The sequence below is a fragment of the Macaca fascicularis genome, chromosome 12 (genome assembly GCF_037993035.2).
Source record: "Macaca fascicularis isolate 582-1 chromosome 12, T2T-MFA8v1.1".
NCBI classification, from domain to species: Eukaryota; Metazoa; Chordata; class Mammalia; order Primates; family Cercopithecidae; genus Macaca; species Macaca fascicularis.
In genome coordinates, this window is record NC_088386.1 from 16554072 (window position 1) to 16574619 (window position 20548).

The following is a 20548-nucleotide window of genomic DNA, read 5'->3' on the forward strand; positions in this document are numbered from 1 at the left end:
CATTTGTTAACCAAACGGGTCTTTTTAAAACAGTTCTCCCACCACTCATAAAAACCAACAGGATGTAGTAACTAAACTAAATGAGTCCTTCTGTATCAGTGGTTAATGACACTTGCTGGGCAACATGCATGATATTGGCAAAAAGTATGGCTGACGAGGAAGATAAACTTGTACATCTCTCACAATGCATGTGGTAAAGCTATTCCTTCCTCCAATGATCTGTGCTCGACTGTGTTTACTAGATATGTGTGGGCATAACTCACCAAAGCAAAGCACAGATCACATTGATTTGAAACGAATGTCAGCTTTTCTGTGCAACAGAGTTTATAAAACACTGAGCTTCTTGGTTTTTTTTTTTTTCTTCCTACTCCATTTTCCACCTGCTTTTCATCCTTTCTCAATACAGCCCTCTTTATTCAGAAATGGCTAACCGATTTGGTGATAAAGGACACAAAACATGAAAGTATCCAGCTCACAACATGTGCACAAATCACCCAAGAAGCCATACAGACAGCAGCTTTGTTTTAAACAAACATAAACAGAATAGCAAACATTTAATAAATTGTACATGAGTTCCAGTGACTCACAGATTAAAACACTGAAGCCAATATTCACATAGTTATTTTGGTGTTGAATTGTGCCATAAACCCATCAGATTTAAAGAACTAGACTCTAAATAAATACAAGAAGAAACCATGCATAGGAGGCATTTTGTTGTTTGCTGTTTCCCTTCTCAGATAAATCACTTTAAGTTAGTCTTTCATTCTGATAAACCAAATCCAGGAGAGATCAATTCCACTTTTGCTTAAATGACTTGCTCCACACCTCTTTTTCAAATAATGCTTATTATCCAACACTTCTATTCCTCTTGCACTTTAGGATTTTCATACATATTTTCCACGTAAATCAAGACAGTGGGTCCCCCAAATTATCAGCTTTAGAGAAGTGATATAAAGACGATCAATAGTTGTCTTGTGAACATAAACCCTTATCTGGAATGCAACGTTCTTGCAGGTTTCTAGGTGGGTTTCTTTGTCAGAATGTGTGTGCTGTGATGATTGGTGATTCTCTATAGTAACGCCCTACTTCGAGGCTACTCAGAAGGTAGAGTGACAGAACGAGAGAGGTTGCTGCTGTAAATCAAAGCCTACAGTGGTCTGAAAGTTGGGAAATACTCATGTCAAGAACTGAGACAGTGAAAACAGGGGCAGTAACCAACAGCAAATGAGTAGGGCCAAGAACCATAAATATTTCCCTATTTATTAACTCTAAGGGAAGCAAGCATGTATTTTTGTTTCACAATGTAAGAAAAGGGAAAAAGAATAGAAATGTAGCAATTATAACTGACTTTTCAATTCAGTAAGAGAATCAAGAAAAAATTATAAACTGAAATTGACTGATTATGATTTTGATAGGTTGTCACTCCAACTCATGATAAACTATTTGAGAAGTGACTTTTGACTGTACTCTTCAGTTTGTGACTATAATAAAACCATGTAATGTCTACCAGACATAGTCTAACAAAGAGTAATAATAGCTTATATATATTATTATGTATCTGGTATTGACATATTTTAGATTTGCAATCTCACATAATCCTTAAAATAATCATGTAAGATAAGTGTCATCTTCACAAATTTGCAGATAAGAAAATGGGATTTGAAGAGATCAGTAACATATCCATTTATTGCCAATAAGTGAGAAAGCTGGAGTTCTAGTTCATAAAATTTGATTATAAAGATCACACTTAACCACTATAATGCCATTTGTAAAGATAAATATTTCTAGAACAAGTACATTAAAGAATCAATAAATCAGTAAGTTATTTGGACCCATACATAACTGTACATCAATATCTTTTATTTGGGAAAATGCACAGTAATATTTGGAATTCAGTAATGCTATCCTGAATTCATTAATTTTTGCAAATAAATGTGTATTTTCCCAGTCACAACTGACTATGGAAGTCCACCATTTAAAAAGCGGTAAAACAAATTTGAGTGAGACATATTTTTATGTTCATAAAGTAATGCACATAAGAATGTGTGGTTCCTCTGAAATGACTCATCAATGCTCAAGGCATATACAAGTCCCTGTTTGAGAACTGCTGACTTAATGAACGTAATATAATTCTCCCATTTCCATCCACCTTATATCTATTACCATTACATTTCTAAAGCATGATGTTACTTATGTTACTTTTTTCTCCAAAGTTCTTTAACATCCCTACGCTAGCTAAAGAATCAAACACAAATGTGTGAGTCTAGAAAAAACAATTATCTATATCCATGCTCCTGTTTCCCCAGCCAGCACAATCTACTTCTGAGAAAGAATCTTGTATTTCATGCTGCTCTGATTACCATTTCCTTACATTTGCCTCAGGTGCTTCAACCTTCACATCACCATTCCATTCCTAATTCTGTTCCATCCAATCCCTTTCATATGCATCCAGTTTTAGACACTGTCAGTCATTCAACATCCTGCTCAAATGTCTCTTCTCTTGGGAGTTTCTCCTAATTATGCAAGCCACATATGACTTTCCTTTCTCTGGGGAAAAAAAAAAAATGCCTAAAATACATTGTACCAGTAAGTTTGAATCCAACTCTGCTACTTGAGAGCTAGTAGACTGCAAACACACTTCTAAATTATCCTGAGCCTCAATATTTTTACCTGAACAACTGGAATAACAATGATAATTACTTTTAAGTGTTGGAAGGATTAAAATAAAATAATTCATAAAAAAACTCTTACCTAAGTATACAATAAGAAAGTTTACACTAAGTGAACTGTTTGGAATGTTCTCCCTCAATACACTTGCACTCTTTCTCATCATTCATAATATTATGAGTGAACGACATCATCATCATCATAATGATGATGGTGAATGGTAGTGACAGTGTTGCTTAAAACCACGTGTAAAGATCCATCACAACCCTGTTGGGTTTAAAGTTATTAACTCCTTAATGTAAGAATCACATCTTAGAATTTTTTTTTTTTTTTTTATTTAAAAAAATGTTTTTAGAGAGAAGATCTTGCTCTGTCACCCAGGCTGGAGTCCTGTGGCACAATCATTGCTCACTGAAACCTCAAACTCCTGGGCTCAAGTGATCTTCCTTCCTATGTCTTCTGAGTAGCTAGGACTACAGGCATAGTGCCATTACCACTCAGTTTTTTTTTTTTATTATTATTATTATTTTTTGTAAAGACAAGGTCTTCTATGTTGCCAAGGCTGGTCTCACACTCCTGGCCTCAAGCAATCCTCCCGTGTCAGTCTCCCAAAGTTCTGGGATTAAAACCATAAACTACTACACCCAGTCTTAGACAATTTTAGATTCCTTACATCAGTTAACAATCTCCCGTTCTCTTAATAGGTGCTTGGAAAGTAATTGACCAGTTAATTAAGTGGTGATGAAAGTGATCCTAATTGACTTTGATGACTTTCTACCATCCAACATCAGAAAGTAATCAATTCCACATGCCAGACCAACAGAACAGGTATGATCCTGGGCAGCAGCCTTAGACAAGGAACATGTTAGGAACTTGCAACATGGTCATCTGATGCTTTGGCCACAGAACAAAGTTCATGTTAGATTATGACATCACAAGGAGGGGGTCTAGAAACTTAGGGACAAACATTAAATGATCCACATATGGTGCTACTTTTGTAAATGAGCCCTCCAGTGGATAGATGCATCAGTTGAAATGCTTGTGTTCAATGTCAGATCATATTAAATATTGTGATTGCCTGGAGACACATTAGTGCTATAGTCAAAACTAAACTGCGTCTGTAACCTAACTATTTACATTATATCTACCACCAACAAATTACTCATCACCCTTCAGAGAACAGTTTAGTTTACAAGACAAGGCTTACCATTTTAAAGATAGTTTATCTAAGTTCAAATTCATTTTTATTTGTTTAGGTGAAAGGAGAAAAATGCTGGTCATAATAAGTAGGAAAAATGCAAGGGTTATACACCATTTTATTTGGCAAAATAAAGAAAAAGTCTTAACTATCTGATTTGCTTTTCTTCATAAAGAAGGAAAGGATACCAAAATTTGTTTTTTTAAAAAAATGGTATTCCACTTGCACTTTCCTTTGGAAAACATCAATGTATTTATCTGCCATATGTACTCTGAAGAGAAATATAATCCATTTATATTGAAATAGTCTAAAAAACATGATATTAAGAGAAAATATAAGGAAAAATCATTGCAATATTGAAATTATGTATCTAGATTCAATGTGGCTATATTTTAACAAAAATAGATTTTCTCCAACCACCTGTCTACTTTCTAAGAAACACAAGGAAGGTTCTTCAAAATATCTGTATTTCTGCTTGAAAAGATGTACTTAGGTTTTTTAACCCTAGAGTATTAACATTTTTTACATTGATGCTTAGTGTCTTTCTTAACACAATCATACCAATCACTCAAAAACTTATTCACTTTTCTTTTATCCCTTCCCTATATTTACTAGTTTCAATATGTCTTCACATAGAATCTTAATGTTTTATCAAAGAAGTTCAATAAAGTGCCTCAAAATTTTAAAAAATTGGGGTGTCCTCTTCCATCAGTTCACATTCTGTTAAATAGCTCAAAAGTTTGAATGGTTTTTTACTTATTTTATTTTACTGATGGTGTTTATATTTTCCACTGTAAATAATACCAAATATGTAAAGGTTTGAAATAGTCCAAAGACATTTATACTGAATAATCTGAAAATATCCTAAAGACAGTTAAAATACCTTAAAAGTTTCTATATTGCCTCATGATATTAGAGAAACAGAATTTAAGAGTTAAAACTTTAAAAGATACCCGGAATAAACTCCATCTTAAAGAAACATGCTCTTGCAACACACCTAACAAACGTTAAGCAAGCTCTGGCTTGAAAAGCATTGAGATACAGAAATTCAATTTAAATTTCCTTTAAACAATACCATTTATCATTTAACAAAATGTACTGGAGTGTGTTAAGGCTTGGAATACCACACAAGATGAAGCTTGGAATACAAATTAAAATAAGACCTGTTCCCAGTGAGCATAAAGTCTGAGGCAGAATTTTCTAGGCAACAATATAATACAAGGTTAAACAAATAAAAGTAAAAGAATAAGTCATAAAATTTTGTTATGGGAAATAAAGAAGAAAAATATTAATTTTCTTATACTGATGTAAAACATTCACTTTGCACATTCAATCAACATCCTATAAAAAACGTGCTGGATATGCTGGGATTACATAACTATAAAAAATCTGGAGTGGAAAAGGAATCAGAGGAGTTTTTTAAAAAGTAAGTAGAAAATGTGTATAAAAATACACATGTAGGTATTTGGAAATTTCCACAAAGTGTTCATTTTTTTTTCCTTCTGGGAAAAAAAATTGACAATATTTATAAGCTATAATAGATTAATAAGCATAAAAGGAACTGAGATAATTTTCAAGGCGTTTCCAAAAGAAGCAGGCAAAATCTGATTTTGCCTCCAAGAAACAAATAACTTTTGCACTATTTAAAATATTTTATAACATATTAAAGGCAGAAAAAAATTCTAAATTTTTATTAAGATCATGTTGTCTGAATAGTATGTCTGAAAAAAATACCACAAAAAGAAAATTTAAATTCAATTTAAAGAAATAAATGCAATTATACTAAATAAAACTTTAGTCAATTGAATGTAAGAGTTTAGTATAAATAACAAATATTATGGACTACCGTCTAGTATTAGGAGAAACAATCATGGTTTCCTACAAGACATTAGTTAAGAATACCAATAAAGAAAATATAATCATGGAGATCATTTCTCATATTTAATTTGCACTTAATACTTATTCTGCCTATTGCTTCTTAAAATTGCTCCTTGTTCTCACGCCATTCAGTTTCCTCATTTATCCTTCTTCTATGATTAGAGAACTCTATGCTAAGTAATTTTTTTATAACTTATTACAAGTTACACATTTTTCAAAATTTTGCTCTTTATAGGTTTATGCTGTTGACCTACATAAGGCTAAATATGCCAATTCATATTGATATCTGAGCTATGGACCAAACGCATCAACATCAGCTGGAAGCTTGTTAGAAATGCCAAGCAAGTGTCTTTTGTTGCCCTTTTTGTTTGTTTGTTTTTCTTGTTTTTGTTTTTGAGACAGGTTCCTGCTCTGGCACTCAGGTTGGACGGCAGTGGCACAATCATGGCTCATTGTAGTCTCAACTTCCTGGGCTCATGCAATCCTCCCACTTCAGCCTCCCAAGTAGCTGGGACCACAGAAATGTACCACTGTACCTGGCTACTTTTTTTCTATATATTTTGTGTAGAGATGGGAGCTTGCATTGTTGCCTAAGCTTGGGTTTGTTTGTTTATAAGTAATTTGTTTATGAAAGAACTGGCAATTATATGAGTTGCAATTTGCATTTATCACTCCCTAATAATTACGATTATTGGTGACATACTTGGATATGGTTTGGATTTGTGGCCCTACCCAAATAACATGTTGGAGAAGGGGCCTAGTGGGATCAGTTGGAGAAGGAGTCTAGTGGATGATGGGGGCAGATTTTCCTCTTGCTCTTCTCATGATAGTGAGTGAGTTCTCACAAGATTTGACAGTTTAAAAGTGTGTGGCACGTCCCCCTTCGCTCACTCTCTCTCTTGCTCTGCCATGGTAACATGTATTTGCTTCTCCTTTGCCTTCCACCGTGATGGTAAGTTTCCTGAGGCCGTCATGCTTCCTGTTAAGCCTGTGGAACTGTGAGTCAATTACACTCTTTTCTTCATAAATTACCTAGTGTCAGATAGTTATTTAGAATAATGTGAAAACGAAATAATACACACTCCTAGATGAATTAACAGTAAACTAGAAACAAAATAAGTGTGACAGCTATCCTTAATATATTGTGTGTTGTTAGTTTTAGACTTTTAGCATCATGATTTAGAGGTCTAAGATAGGACTAAGCAACTGTGATTCTGGACACATTTAGGGTTAAAAACTACAACTAAGGCTATTAAAAAAGATAAAATACAAACAAACAGATTTGATGTCAGAAAGATGGCAAATTAGAAAGCTCCAGGTCCTCATTCCCCCACAGGATCATCAAGTAAACTACTAGCGACTCACTAAAACAGCTTTTCGGGAGCTCTGGTAACCAGTCAAATTCACTCCTTTCCAACCACGTGACTGCCCCAGCAAGAAAAAGCCACAGTGCAAAAGGTAGGACATTTCAGAGCATTATTTCCTGTGCTTCCCCACCTTGGAACAGTGAGTGCAGTAAAACAGAAGTAGCCCACTTTCCAGTATTTTTCTCTCAGGAAGGAAGGAGGGCAGCGGAACTTATTTTGCGAAGTTCTGACCTGTCTGTGGGCTGCCTGTGGGCTGCCGGTGGGACTGGTTTCTGTCTTGCCTCAATTGGAGCTTTCAGATGAAACCGAATATATAGTTTGAATCTCAGTTTGGAAGCCATGGAAAACTGTGATGGGTAACATAGTTTGTGAAAACTGCAAGAGTATGCTGACATGCAGAAACTGTGGGCAATACGTTATGGAAAGAGTAGTACGGAGGAACAGCCAAAATTGCAGGAAGAAGCAGGGGCAAAACTCTTAGGGATGGATGATAAAACATAGCAAAGCAGCCTTCACAATAAATAAATAAATAAATAAATAAATAAATAAATAAATAAAAGCATCCCTGTCTATGGGGCAATCGGGAGAGAACACCACACACACAGGCCCAGGCAAGACATGCCTCGAAAATGCCTGAGAAAAGCTTCAACTTTCATGCTGGGCTATTTAGAGAACGTCTCACTCCACACAGTCCACAATGACTGGAAGAAGTGTCTTATTTTTCAAACACCCAATTTTCAACGAAAGATCACAAGGCATATAAAGAAATAGGGAAATCTAGTCCTTTCAAAAGATCAAAATAAATCTCCGGAAACCAACTTTAAAGAATCAAGACTTCATATTTACTAGAGAAAGATTTTTAAACAACTGCCTTAAACACACTCTGAGAGCTAAAGAAAAGTAATGACAAACTAAAGAAAATCAGGAAAATGGTACATAAGAAAACTGAGAATATTTAAAACGACATTGAAATTGTAGCTGGAAATTCATATTGTGATACATCTAACAGAACAGTAAAACAGGATTATCATTAATAATCCATAGTAATTCCACTTCTGGTTATATACCCAAAACAATTGAAAGCAGTGATACAAACAGATATTTGTACACCTCTGTTCAAAGACACATAATTCACAATAGCAAAATGTGGAAACAAACCAGATGACCATTGATAAATGAACAGAATAACAAAATGTGGTGTGTGTGCCTGTGTGTGTGTATATGAGTATTATTCAGCTTTGAAAATGAAGGAAATCCTGACAGTTGCTACAACAGAGATGAACTTTAAAAACACTGTGTTAAGGGGAATAAAGTCAGTCACAAACAGACAAATACTGTATCATTCCACTTAAACGAAGTCCCTTAAGTAGTCAAATACTTAGAGACAGAAGGCAGAATGGTAGCTGTTAGGGGCTGAAGAGAGGAAAAAAATGGGAAGTTACCTTTTTAATGGTTATGCAGTTTCAGTTTGATAAGATAAAAAAAGTTCTAGAGCTGGTTGGTGGTGATGGTTGCACAACAACGTGAATGTACTTAATGTCAATGAACTGTATAGTTAAAAATAATACAGTTAAAAACTGTACATTTGAAAATAACAAAAATTTACAATAAAATATATAAAATAATAACTTTATAATAGCAAAACAATATATTAAATGTGTTTAGAAAGTATTATTGTTCAAAGAGAGAAAACCACAAAATGTTATTACAGAATTTATAGGACCACTTGAAGGATGTAGAGAATCTTCAAATTCCTGTTAAGGAAAATTCAATGTGGTAAAGGTGTCCATTCTTCCTAGATTAATCTACAAATTTAAAGTAATTCCAGTGAAAATCCAAATAAAATCCTTTTTTTCTTAACTGATAAAGTGATTTTAAAATTTAGATGGAAAAATAATCATATAAAATAATAATTTTGAGATAATATCTGATGGACATCAGTTATCAAAATGTAATATAAATCTGTGCTAATGAATAATGTGTGGTATGAATAAGAACAGAAAAATATAGAAGCAAAACTATATTTCAGGGAAAAATGTTGCATGCACACAAACACATTAGTTATATTTTATAGGTGGAATTTATATATGTCTTATATATGTCTATATAATTTATAGACAGAATTAATTATATTTTAATCTCTATTTTCCCACAAGACTTTCATTCTGCAAAGAAGGACAATTAGGGTTGTGCAAAACATTCCAATGAGAAATACTGTGATCTCCATGGAGCCCAGTCAGACAGTCAATTTTTCCATCATCTTACAATATTTCTTATCAGCATTCCAATCCTTTCACTGCTGAAGCCTCCCAGGAGAACGTTTTCTTGGCTCCTGTGACACCATACTTTCCTGTTTGTTGTTTGCTAGGAACTTTTCCCATTTCTCAAAATTGTGCATTTGCCCAGACCTTGGTGCTGGCCCACATCTTTTCTTTACATGAACATTATTTCTAGTGATATCATTCAATAGCACTTTTTATATTACCCATATTTTCTATCAACCTTATATGTTAATGTTAGGAACAGAATACAAGGACAAGATATTTTTAGAAAGAGGGATAGAAATTGAAATTGACCTCTAAATAGATAGAAAGCAGTCTACTTAGAGGTACTACAGTTACATTATTCAGACAGACAATCTTCTCCCAATATATGTAACACATCCCTCATACATATCCAAGTCAGTTGCTATTTAGAGTGCCACTGCTTCTTAAAGTTGCCCATGAGATTCATGCCATTTAGTTTCCTACTTTTACTTTTTCCCATTTCTCTGATGAAAGGACTCTGTGCTAAGGAGAGTACATATTTTGATCAAGCCTTCATATTTTTCAAAATTTGGTTTCTCAGTAGGTTGCTTCTGTCTACCTATTTAGACAATGCCTTAGCTCAGTGCAATGCATGAACCAGTAGGGTCAGCATCATCTGAAAGCTTGTTGAAAATAAAAATTATTCAGCCCCATCACAGACCTTCTGAATCTCCACGGCCATGGAAGTCCTAACAGCCACTTTTAACAGGCTCTCCAGATGACTCTACTGCGTGCTGAAGTCTGGGAAACATTCCCCAAGGTCAGTGCTACTCAAAATATGGTCAGCTTCACCCCTGAGCTTATATAAATGCAAATCATTCATCCCCAACTCAGACCTAGTGAGTTCCCAGGGAGGGAAGGACTGAGCAATCTTTGTTGTAACAAGCTCTCCAGATGATTCCTGTGCACACTCAAATTGGAGAACACCTACCATGGAGATTAAGTCCTGGAGTGATACAGTTCTGAAACTCCTAAAATGAACAATCTTACACTCAGAGGAATTTGGTAAACGCATTATGAGTTAGTGGTTTCGGAACCAGTACACCTGCATTTTAATATCTAATTATCTATGTACTAGCTCTGTTACATACACGATTGATCTAATCTATTTAAGCAAAATTATAAGCCTAACTAGTTTTGCCTAACACACATGATCAGGCTTATGAATCTTCCTCCATACATGTTATTTTCCAAATTATGTTCAAGTCTAAACTGAGTTCCACCTGGTCAGAGACTATTTCACACTCATTTTTTGTATCCATAACACCTGGTAAAGCACATACTAAGTATTGACAAAATATTTGGACTGAAGCACTAAGCTCAGCCTTATTCCTTAAAGTTAGGAATAGGGTCTTTAATCTTGAGGGATGCATTTCAGCATTGTGAGGACTGGGGGATAACTAGCTATCTGCATCTCAAACATAGAAAAGACATCCCAGGAGTACAGTTGTTGACCCATCCTGGGAACTATAAACTGTGGTTGAAAGAGCATTAAAAGAATGTCAGTGATCTACAAACTGGAACAATAGCCCCATATTTCTGGGACTGATAAGCCTCTATGGATGAATAGGAAGCCAGACAATCATCTTTAAGCTTCATTTCAGGAGATGAGCAGGCTGCATATATAATCTTCTGCTACATTCTGCCTAATGTTCTAGGCAAAACATAGCAGAAAGATCATATTTGCAGCCCAATCATCTAGAAGTAGTTTCTGGTTAACAGACTAGACTCTTGTCCACAAGGAGAGTAGAGAATATAGTTACTTCTCATTGCATTTGCAATGCCAAGCCAAGTTCTTGGTGCACCACGCATCCACTTATATTTATGAAATAGATGAATGTAACAAACCCAGAAACTATTTTTTGGCTTAGTATAGTATTTTTTCTTTATCATCTTGATGTTACTTTTAGAATGTCAAATATTGATTCTCAATGGCCTCTTACACTTAATTTTATATCAAAGTGTGATATAAAACTCTCTTGACAACAGATAATCTATATCTAATGTGGAATATTCATTGAAGAGCGATAGAAAATAGTAAACTTGGCAGCCTGGTCTGCCCATCTGGGCTGCCCATTAATAATTACTTGTATGATTTAAGATAAGGCTTTCATCTTCCTAGGCATAAAACGAGAACAGCAGCGTGTGTCAGCTTATGCCATGCGGCATTATCTGATGCAGCCAGCATGTCACAAAACCCACCCCCACTCATCTACTTCCTAGATATAACACAGGCTCACGCTGCTCACATAGAAAATAGAAGAGATACTTGCATACAGTTTTTATGAGGTTTCCAAGAAATAATAAATAATACAAGTGAAAACTATTTATAAACTGTTTCATCTATATTAAGTCTTATAACCACATCTCACAAATTTGAAGAATTAATAAAACTATACATAATTGTTCTTGAAGATTAACTGTTATTGAGTCAAGGAAAGTAGTTCCTCTGAAAGAGTTAGTTTTAGAACATCTGTAAACTCTTAAAGAACATGCCCCATGCACATTTTTAAAGTCTAAGTATGGTGTCAGCCTATTGCTAATGGAAGGAAGAAGGAATGCATGAAAGAAGAAAGGAAGAAAAGTAGGAAAGGAAGGAAGGACTCTAGATGAACTTACTGTCCCCAAAATAAATGACAATCTATTTGGGAAGACACATAATTTATTAAACATTAGAAGAACAAAAGAGAAAACTGTATTTAAAAAATACTCAGCACTGTGGTGCAAGATGCTAAATGTAATAGGATTCAGGGAAGAGAAATCCCTGATGATGTATGTTACAAATGCTAACGATCAAATCTATCCTGGCTGTTTCCCAGTTAAATAAGATCCGGGTCAAAAAGAGCTTAGATCTGAAAGGCAGAAGAAAGTTATCCCAGGCTGAGGAAACCCCCATTCGCCTGCTCTCTCTTCAAGATGAACAAGGCGTGTTTAATGTACTTCCTGTTCTAGTGGTTAGTTAAAGGTTGTAATTGCCCAGGAGTCAGGTAAGATGCCAAACATAGGTTAAGAAAATAGTAAAGCCATTGGCAAAACACGACTGCATGAAAAGAACAAGTGGCACTGTAGCTTCAAGCTAAGTTCAAAGCCAGCATTACTAATTTGCTCTTCATAACACCACTGACCTTTAGATGCCGCTGAGCGTCTAGGGGAAAATTTGGCAATTCACCTCATCTCCTTATCTTAACTAACTGCACTCCCTTCACCACCACCACTACCTCCCAGGCCGGAAACTTGGGTCTGATCTGGAGTTTCCTCCCTGCCTCCAGAGCAAGTGCCATTTTTCCTAAGGTTCGCCAGGGGAAAAGATAGGGGCTACAAAGATGTATGCTCGTTCAGTAGATAAATATTTCACTTTCTTAGGCATCAAAACCCATAGTGAAGTAGAAACAAACACATTTGATTTAGCTCAAAATTTTATTTTTCCACATATTTATTTATTATCACTTATTAACTCTGATAAAAATCAAATGTAATAAACTTCTTTGAAAAACAATTCTGTTCATTGCAAAAAAGTTTTATTCTGCTTGAAAATAGAAGGCATAGTCACTTTTTATTTTAAGTTTAAAGATTCCATGTGTGTAGGAGAAAATTTTTCTAATACCTTCTTTACATACAGAAATCTAATATCATAAAGAGGCAGCTACAGCTAAGACATCAATTTTACAACTCTTTCTCCAAAAGAAAAAAGGCAGAAATTAATGAAATGAGGCAGAACAGGAACTAAATGTGCTTTTAATTATTTTTATTGCTTTTACCATTAAAAATGTTAATAAGTACCATATAGGCATTTAAAAAGGAAAGAAATAACACATTACATTTCTACTGTAGTAATCAATATTCCTATGCTGCTTTTAATTAGAAATGTTAAGAATATGTGTGTGTTTTAACTTCTCTACTACTCTGTGATGGTTATTAGCCATTTCTAACACATGTATACTATATATAGCCACTATGCAATTAAGGAAAAAAGAAATTAAGCAACATTTGCATCTTTTATCTATATCTGCAGAAAAGTAGTATTCTGGCAATTTTTCAGAAATCCCATGGACCAAGAATAATTAAACAAACTCAAGGTAAGTTACACTTTATCTGTGCAAGTATGCATTGCACTTCATTTGTGCTCTGCTTAAAGGAGGACTTTTCTGGCTGAAATTTTTGTATGGGTGACGAAGGCAATTATTCGCCTCAAAGCCAGTCAGTGTTTCCATTCATCTACTGAAGAGAGCCTTTTTCCCCGCCTTAGTCTTTGTGAATAGAGTAGCCAGTATCTGCAGCAGTCCCTAGAATGTCCTGTCAGTACCATTAGTTAAAAATAAGCCATCCTTCATACATTTTCAAAAGACATTTGCTCTAAAAGTTCATTTTGCGTGACTCATTCAATTACGGGTAATTTAAATATAAATTAAGAGTTTTCTTTTGTTTTGCTTTTTAAAAATATTTTCATTCTCCAAGAGAAGTGGAAAAAATCCTTCCAACCTGTGTCTGTGTTGGGAGGAGGGGTTGGGGAGGGACAGCCCATCTGCCAGGAACAGATAACCAACCTCATGCCTCTCCCTCCTGTAAAATCATTGCCACTTTGGCTGCATGAGAAACTTTGATTCATTTTGTGGTGATACTTATTAGCATCACAAAAGCATTCTGATAATTTGGTCAGGTTTAATAGTTGTTTCAAACCAACTGTAGGCTTCGCCTCCATAAACTACATAGGTGTAAGGAGTCCATATTAATAGTCACAATTGATAAGGTTAACGATGCAGTCCTAGTCATTTTTCATTTTGTTCTAGTTTTCAGAAGAGATTTTTGAAGATAAATTTAAGAACTGTTTTTCAAAGAAGGAAAGTTATAAATACCATTTTGGAAGTCCCCTTCCCCTCAAAAAGCAAAAAACAAACAGAAAGAGAGAGTACAAAACCGCAACAGTCCTTCTAGATGTAAATTTACAAAAGCTAATCCAAAAAAAAAAAAAAACCCAAAATTTACCTACTTGTGTATGTGAGCTGAATGTCATTCCTTTTGTTCAATGTATCCATACTATTAATGAAGCCTGATGTGTATTAGAATTTCAATACACATTTGATAAATACATTCATTAATCTCTAAAAGCAGAAGCATATTCCCTCCTAGGTCAACCTACTAGTCAAACACATGCCCACCCACCCATGACTGCCTTTTGAACTTCTTCAGAATGATTCAGTGAGGCTCCCAAGGTGTTGCAGGAAGTCAGGGACCCCGAACGGAAGGACCGGCTGAAGCCATGGCAGAAGAACATAAATTGTGAAGATTTCATGGATAGTTATTAGTTCCCCAAATTAATACTTTTATAATTTCTTATGCCTGTATTTACTGCAATCTCTGAACATAAATTGTGAAGATTTCATGGACACTTATCACTTCCCCAATCAATACCCTTGTGATTTCCTATGTCTGTCTTTACTTTAATCTCTTAATCCCATCATCTTCGTAAACTGAGGAGGATGTATGTTGCCTCAGGCCCCTGTAATGATTGTGTTAACTGCAAAAATTGTTTGTAGAGCATCTGTGTTTGAACAATATGAAATCTGGGCACTTTGAAAACAGAACAGGATAACAGTAATGTTCAGGGAACAAGGGAGATAACGTTAAACTCTGACTGCCACTGAGCCGGACGGAACAGAGCCATATTTTTCTTCTTTCAAAAGCAAACAGGAGAAATGTTGCTGAATTCTTTTTCTCAGCAAGGAACATCCCTGAGAAAGAGAATGCGCCCCTGAGGGTAGGCCTCTAAAATGGCCGCTTTAGGGGCAGCTGTCTTTTATGGTTGAAGACAAAGGGATGAAATAAGCCCCGGTCTCCTGAAGCACTCCCAGGCTTATTAGGAAGAGGAAATTCCCGCCTAATAAACTTTGGTCAGACCGATCCTCTGCTCCCAAACCCTGTCTCCCCATAAGATGTTATCAAAGACAATGCATGCCCGAAACTTCATTAGCAATTTTAATTTCGCCCCGTCCTGTGGTCCTGTGATCTTGCCCTGTCTCCATTTACTTTGTGATATTTTATTACCTTGTGAAGCATGTGATCTCTGTGACCCACACCCTATTCGCACACTCCCTCCCCTTTTGAAAATCACTAATAAAAACTTGCTGGTTTTACGGCTCAGGGAGCAACACGGAACCTGCCGACATGTGATATCTCCCTCAGACACCCAGCTTTAAAATTTCTCTCTTTTGTATTCTTTCCCTTTATTTCTCAGACTAGTTGACGCTTAGGGAAATAGAAAAGAATCCATGTTGAATACTGGGGGTGGGATTTCCCTCCATACCAAGGCATCCCTCCCTAGTCTGCTCATGACATTTGGCTTATCCCTAATGGTAGCACTTATCAAATTAAATCTGTTTGTCCAGTTTCAAGTGTCTTTCACAAGACTAGATCTTCAATCAATAAATATCCATTGAATTGGGTAGGAATGACTGGCAAAGTATATACCACTAACAGACTGAGTGGGTTCCTTTATAAGAAAGATATTTCTTGTGTTGTTTTTCATGTTAGAAAATCGCTCACTGTGTATCTCTTTCTTTTGACTTGGCTGTCAGGGAAGACAATAAGTATGAAAAACAAAGTGCTTCTTTATAGTCTTAGTTTGTTCCTTCAGCAAGAGCAGAGATTTACTGACATCCATGTTGATTCAGGTTGCAGTGATCAAGTATGAACTTTTACAGGATCACCCAGGGTTTAGGACTCTAACGTAACTTTCCTTTGCCTCTTTCTCCATCATTCTCTCCCATTAAAAAAAAAATCATTTTGTAATACCCATGCTGCCTGTCCTTCCACTTACAGGATACATTACTGTAATGAAGCTCTATGTTACTAAATCACACAGTTTCTGAACAACTAAACGTAATTTCTTTTCTTTATTCTTTCCTTACCAGAAGCTCACCTACACCACATGATGGTGTAATAGTGAGTAAAAGAAAGCACTGCCTTCACAGAGTTGAATCACAGAAAAAGAACTGTTCCCAGACAACAGAGAAAGGCACTGCCTATGTCACGATTAATTAAATACACCTGTAGAAGCTGTGCAACAACTGGAAGAAGGTGTAAACACCACCATTGCCCTCCCAACTCTTGCCCCCTCTGATTCCCATGACACGTGAGTCTCTATGAAGAAATGAATGGACAAGGAAACATCAGGTTTACTACTAAATACCTTAATCATAAAACTGATTTTTTTCTTTCCTGATTTCACGTTCACTCAGCAACTTCTGGATGTTCATTTAGCTTTTCTGAAATACCTGCCAACAGGGACAAAAGGGCCTGACCACACTGACCCACATCCTGCCAGCTGCAAGGCCATTTTTCTTTTCTTTATCAATTTATCCTTTGGCACTGTGGCTTACTTGCTAGTCTTTGTGCCCTTGGTTAATGTGAATCTGTACCCTAGAGATGGAACCATTTAATGTGCTTATAAACATCAAAGTTTCTGTGCCCCAAACCTGAGTGCCAGGGCTCGTACCTTGGTGAATCCATCAAAATAAATGAAATGTTATGAGAAATGTGGGCAGCCAGCCAGTTGGCTTCACTGAGTGATAGCCTGACCTTGGCTTTCACCTGTCTTTCAAATTGCCACAACAGACACATTTCAAGGATTCAGTCACCATCTTCAGTAGGGTCTTTAGCAATAACACATCCTAATACACCACGGGACAATGCTCAGATCCTCAGTAAAAGTTAAGTGTTTCAATTGGATAGCCATGTGCTAAGTATTACAGTTAATTATTTTTGGTAAACCAATAGCATCATCAATAACAACAACAATAATAATAGGCTATATTTGTGATGTACTGAGAGTATGCTCCCAGATTTAAACACATACCACGTTGGAGGAAACAGCAGCATGGCAAGGATTTCATAAGCGGCAGAATAAATTCCAAGTCTGTTCACAGATAATCTATTTTACCTGAACATTTGATGCGTGGAAGTGTTCTATCTAATGCATAAGTTAAAATATGGTGTTTTAAGGTAAGCATTGATTCAGTATGGAGAACTGAGAAAAGGGTATGTGGCATGTTTTAAAGACAAAAATTTAGATACCAAGAATATTTCAAAAGCAGTTTTTCTTGAGTTTCTAGGCTTCTCTGGTACTATTCAGCAGGAAAGTTTAAACAATGCTGTTCTAAAATAAAATCAGAAGAGTTTAGACAATGCATTATAAATAAAAATGACAAGGAGAAAACATAATTGGTTTTATATGTAGTTATGTAGCTTTATAAATATATGAAGTCTACTATAAGGATGTTACTGAAGGGATTCATTCCTATAGAGAAGAAGTTTAGCTGGATATAGGCTTAAATAGCACTAATGAAAATTAGACTAGTCACCACTGCACATAATGAAGGACTGGATACATATATGGCATTATCTAAATGGAATAATTTTTTACCAGAAATATTTTAGAACAAGATCTGCTATTACCTGTATTGGATATTTTAAGAAAGTTATATTAGAACACAAATGTTTGACCTGAATGACTGCTTAAAATACTTTCCATTTCTGAGTCTCTCTGATTATGTAAACTTATAGGAAAGGCAATCAATTTTCCTAGGTTTAAGCTTGGGAGAACATAGTCTAAACTATGTAATAGATTTTTAGGGAGCACATGGTAGCACAGTGCTATAGATCTGTGACATCCAGTAGCCACCCGAGCCTTGGTATTGATGAATGTGTTGAAAAGTAATGAGTCTACAATGAGGATCTGGTCAGTGACCACTCCATGTCATAAAAGACCAGTTCTGAAATGCTCATGGATATATAATTCCCAAAAGTTTCCCAGTGGCAGTTATTTCATTCTTAGTGATAAACGGGCTTAGGCATCAAGACATCCATCATTCAAATAAAGGTAGTGGTGAAAAAACTGTGTGAATAAATTAAATGTTTATACACTGGGCATATAAACTGTTTTTGAAGACAAGTAACATGATATCAGTATCTAGCAGAACTGTGCTTCATTCAATATTTAAAGATGAAAAACAAAACACACCATTAATTTACTAGCTATTGGAAATTTGTGGTGGGGAAAATTCAATATGTTATGTTGGTTAGTAAAGCTTAAAGTTAGAATTTTTATGTCTTCAAATTTAATAACATTCTATTAATGACCTTGAGTATTTAGTCTGGAAAACAGGGAAGAAGTAGTATGTAAGAATGAAGCAGAGGTGGGATACCATGGCTCATACCAGTAATCTGAGCACTTTCGGAGGTCAAGACAGGAGAATTGCTTGAGCACAGGAGCTGAAGATCAGCCTGGGAAACATAGGGAGACCTCTGTCTCTCCAAAAAATAAGAAATTAGCCAGGCATGGCAGCACATACCTGTAATCCCAGCTACCCTGGAGGCTTGGATGAATCTCTTGAGTCTAGGAGGTCGAGGCTGCAGTGAGCTGTAATCGCACCATTGCACTCCAGACTGGGCAACAGAGCAAGACCCTGCCTCAGAAAAATAATAAACATGGGGACAAAGCCTGATTCCTGTGGTCCCATGACAAATTCTAGCCCATTCTTTGTATACAAGAGGTAGAAAGATGAGTAGATTAGCAGGGATTACCATGCCTCAGAGACTGTCAAAATGATTTACCTTATCTCTGTTTTAAGATAAGACAGAAATATTCTTTGTTAGCAAAAAAAAAAGAATGCCCTTCACAAGCAATGCTAGAGTGTTAGAGAATTCAGAGAAAATCTTGTTACAAGTGCATGATTATTGAGGCACCATGATTTATAGAGAAAAATGAAGTGTTTTGCCCCAAATTATATAGTGTGTCACCTTAGAAAGATGCTAACTAATATTAACATCTGTGTCAGCAATATTTTGGGATTAAGACAATCATCCCCACTTAAAGTTTATTTTCAATTTGGTTCTCATCCCTGTCTTAGTTTCCATCCTCAATACATACTTCAATCTGTAGTCTCAAATGATTCAGCAATATTGTAGCTGATCCTTACCTTAAGGCATGGTATGCCCAGAAGCAGGGAGTATAAATATGAAATATTGCTACTGCTTATCTGACTTGCAGTAGATCAGTGTCATGTGACTCAAGGACATTTTCTGCCAAGGATTTTCATACTATAATTCCTTTTGTATCAAAAGTGTATCAAAATTGAAAACTTTTATAAAATAAATGGTTTATCTAATCCAGGATTATGACAAGGTCAGAGGAGCATTAGCAACTTTAAAGGGGTGACATTGTTTCTATAATTCATGAATTTAACAAAATGCTTTTTTACAATAATTTCATTTTCAGATAGTATTACCTGAATAGCAGTGAGCCAAGATTGTGCCACTGCACTCCCGCCTGGGCGACAGAGCAAGACACTGTCTCAAAAAAAAAAAAAAAAAAAAAAAAAAAAAAAAAAAAAAAAAAAAAAAAAAGAATTTTCTCACCTTGTCTCGGGTAGCTTTCCTTTTTTAAAGAACATTTCATTATGAAAATGTTCAAATATAAAGAAAAGTTGAGAGAAGAGCGCAGTGAACAGCCATGTTCCTAGTGTTAGATTCTAGAATTAATATTTTGTTATATTTACTTAATCACATATCTACCTGCCTATTTATCCACATATGTATACCTCTATCATCCATTGATCCACCTTTAATCTACCCATCAATTAATCCATCTTAATTTTGGACACATTTCAAGGTAACTTGAACATTTCAAGCTAACTTATAATTTCACATGCATTTCAAGACCTCAGTATACTTCACTCATAAACACCAAGAGATATAACATTTACTAGATTTCACTCTTTGTTATAATTTTAAAAATATAATTTACATGTCACTTGCCTGCTTTTTAATAAAATAATTTGCTTTCTTTTCCTTGTTTATTTGTTTAAATTCCTTATAGATTCTAGATATTAGTCCTTTGTTGGATGTATAGTTTGCAAATGTTTTCTCCCATTCTGTAGGTTGTCTGTTTACTCTTTTGATTATTTCTTTGACTGTGCAGAAGTTTTTTAGTTAATTAGGTCCCATTGACTTATTTTTATTTTTGTTGAATTTGCTTTTGGGGCCTTAGTCATAAATTCTTTGCCTCGGTCAATATCCAGAAGAGTTTCTCCTAGGTTTTATTCTAGAATTTGTAAGGTTTCAGGTCTTAGATTTAA

The 20548-nt window shown here is 35.4% G+C and overlaps 1 protein-coding gene across 4 annotated transcripts in view; it reads right to left on the reverse strand.

Annotated features, from left to right (window-relative positions):
* The window catches only part of DPP10 (dipeptidyl peptidase like 10), a 1411130-nt gene that overhangs the window by 553181 nt on the left and 837401 nt on the right, over window positions 1–20548 (reverse strand). The window lies entirely within an intron of this gene.